This window comes from Leuresthes tenuis, unplaced genomic scaffold, assembly GCF_036924035.1.
Source record: "Leuresthes tenuis unplaced genomic scaffold, fLeuTen1.0.hap1 SCAF_21, whole genome shotgun sequence".
NCBI classification, from domain to species: Eukaryota; Metazoa; Chordata; class Actinopteri; order Atheriniformes; family Atherinopsidae; genus Leuresthes; species Leuresthes tenuis.
The window spans coordinates 13,037,579-13,040,948 of NW_027325375.1; positions in this window are offsets into that span (position 1 = coordinate 13,037,579).

Consider the following 3,370-nt stretch of genomic DNA (forward strand, 5'->3'; position numbering starts at 1 on the left):
CTTTTGATGATGTATGGTTGGGCATTCACACCTTTTTTTTTGCCCATTTTTCAGGAATTATGGGTGGACATTCACACCTTGCAGCTGAACACCTCCTATCCCACTTATGATCATGTGCGGTTTGATTTTCGAAAAGTTTCTTTCATGTTTTCTAGCAATTATTGATGGACATGTAGACCTTCTTGCAGCTGAACACCTCCGCTCCCGCTTTTGATCATACATTGTCGGGCATTCGCACCTTGTCTTACCCACTTTTTACAAACTTTAGTCGAACAGTCACACCTACTTGCAGCCGAACACAACCTCTCTCGCTTTTGATGATGTATGGACCGGCATTCTTACCTTTTCTAACACATTTTTCAGCAATTATGGTCGGAGATTCACACCTACTCACAGCCGAACAACTCCGCTCCCGCATTTGATGGTGTATAGTCGGGCATTCTCACCCTTTCTCATCAGCTTTTTGCAAATTATGATCTGACATTCACACCTACTTGCAGTCGAACAGCTCTGCTCCTGCTTTTGATTATGTTTGGTTGGATATTCGAACCTTTTCTTAACTTCTTTTTACATATTTTGGTTGGACGTTCACACCTTCTTGTAGCCGAACACATGCACTCCTGCTTTTGATGATGTATGGTTGGGCATTCGCAACTTTTTTTTTACCATTTTTTCAGGTATTATGGGTGGACATTCACACCTTCTTGCAGCTGAACACCTCCTATCCCACTTATGATCATGTGCGGTTTGATTTTCGAAAAGTTTCTTTCATGTTTTCTAGCAATTATTGATGGACATTTAGACCTTCTTGCAGCTGAACACCACCTCTCCCGATTTTGATGATGTATGGACCGGCATTCTTACCTTTTCTAACACATTTTTCAGCAATTATGGTTGGAGATTCACACCTACTCACAGCCAAACAACTCCGCTACCGCATTTGATGGTGTATAGTCGGGCATTCTCACCCTTTCTCATCAGCTTATTGCAAATTATGATCTGACATTCACACCTACTTCCAGTCGAACAGCTCTGCTCCCGCTTTTGATTATGTTTGGTTAGATATTCGAACCTTATCTTAACTGCTTTTTACAAACTTTGGTCGGACGTTCACAATATCTTGCAGCCGAACACCTCCGCTTCCGCTTTTGATGGTGTATATTCGGGCATACGAACCTTTTCTTACCCGCTTTTTACAAACCATGGTCGGACTTTCACACCTTCTCTTAGCTGAACAACTCCGCTCCCTCTTTTGATTGTGTACAGTCGGGTAATTCAACCTTTTCTTACCCGCTTTTTACCATCTATGGTCGGACATTCACACCGTCTTACAGCGGAACACCTCCGCTCCCTCTTTTGATGATGTATGGTTAGGCATTCGCACCTTTTCTTACCCATTTTTCAGTAATTATGGGTAGACATTCACACCTTCTTGCAGCTGAACACCTCCTCTCCCGCTTATGATCATGTGCAGTTTGATATTCGAAAATTTTCTTTCATGTTTTCTAGCAATTATTGATGGACATTCAGACCGTCTTGCAGCTGAACACCTCCGCTCCCACTTTTGATGGTGTATAGTCGGGTTTTCGAGCCTTTTCTTCCCCGGTTTTTACAAATTATGGTTGGACATTCAGACCTTCTTGCAGCCGAAAACCTCCACTCCCTCTTTTGATCATACATTGTCGGGCATTCGCACCCTTTCTTACCCGCTTTTTACAAACCATGGTCGGACTTTCACACCTTTTATTAGCCGAACAACTCCGCTCCCGCTATTGAGTGTGTACAGTCGGGTATTTTAACCTTTTCTTACCCGCTTTTTACCAACTATGGTTGGACATTCACACCTTCTTACAGCAGAACACCTCCGCTCCCTGTTTTGATTATGTATGGTTTGACATTCGCACCTTCTCTCACCCGCCTTTTACTATGGTCGGCCATTCACAGCTTCCTCTCCACCATACTTGTATGGTGGGATATTCACACCCACCTGCATCCGAAGACCTCCGCCCCCACTTTTGTTGATATTTAGTCGGTCATTCGCACCTTACCCGCTTTTGGCAAACTATGGCCTTCTTGCAGCCAAACACCTCTGATCTCGCTTTTGATGATGTAAGGTTGGGCATTCAGACCTTGCTTCACCTGCTTTTCACCAAATATAGTCGGACATTCACACCCACTTGCATCCGAAGACCTCCGCCCCAAATTTTGTTGATATTTAGTCGGACATTCGCACCTTACCCGCTTTTGGCAAACTATGGCCTTCTTGCAGCCAAACACCTCTGATCTCGCTTTTGATGATGTAAGGTTGGGCATTCAGACCTTGCTTCACCTGCTTTTCACCAAATATAGTCGGACATTCACACCTTCTTGCAGCCGAACACTTCCGCTCCACCTTTTAGTGTTCTATCACACCTTTTTTTCACCGCATTTTATACATTATGGTTGGAAATTTTCGACCACTCTCATCCGAAGACCTCTCCTCCCGCTTTTATTAATATATTTGAACTTTAGTCGGGCATTCAAACCTTCTTGCTGCTGAACCACCTCCGCTCCCTGTTTTGATCATATATGGTCTGGCAATACTACCTTTTCTTACCCGTTTGTGAGTAATTATGGCTGGACATTCACACCTACTTGCAGCCGAACACAACCTCTCTCGCTTTTGATGATGTATGGACCGGCATTCTTACCTTTTCTAACACATTTTTCAGCAATTATGGTCGGAGATTCACACCTACTCACAGCCGAACAACTCCGCTCCCGCATTTGATGGTGTATAGTCGGGCATTCTCACCCTTTCTCATCAGCTTTTTGCAAATTATGATCTGACATTCACACCTACTTGCAGTCGAACAGCTCTGCTCCCGCTTTTGATTATGTATGGTTGGATATTCGAACCTTTTCTTAACTGCTTTTTACAAACTTTGGTTGGACGTTCACACCTTCTTGTAGCCGAACACATGCACTCCTGCTTTTGATGATGTATGGTTGGGCATTCGCACCTTTTTTTTACCCACTTTTCAGGTATTATGGGTGGACATTCACACCTTCTTGCAGCTGAAAACCCCCTCTCCCGATTTTGATTATGTATGGACCGGCATTTTTACCTTTTCTAACACATTTTTCAGCAATTATGGTTGGAGATTCACACCTACTCACAGCCGAACAACTCCGCTTCCGCTTTTGATGGTGTATATTCGGGCATACAAACCTTTTCTTACCCGCTTTTTACAAACCAAGGTCGGACTTTCACACCTTCTCTTAGCTGAACAACTCCGCTCCCTCTTTTGATTGTGTACAGTCGGGTAATTTAACCTTTTCTTACCCGCTTTTACCATCTATGGTCGGACATTCACACCGTCTTACAGCG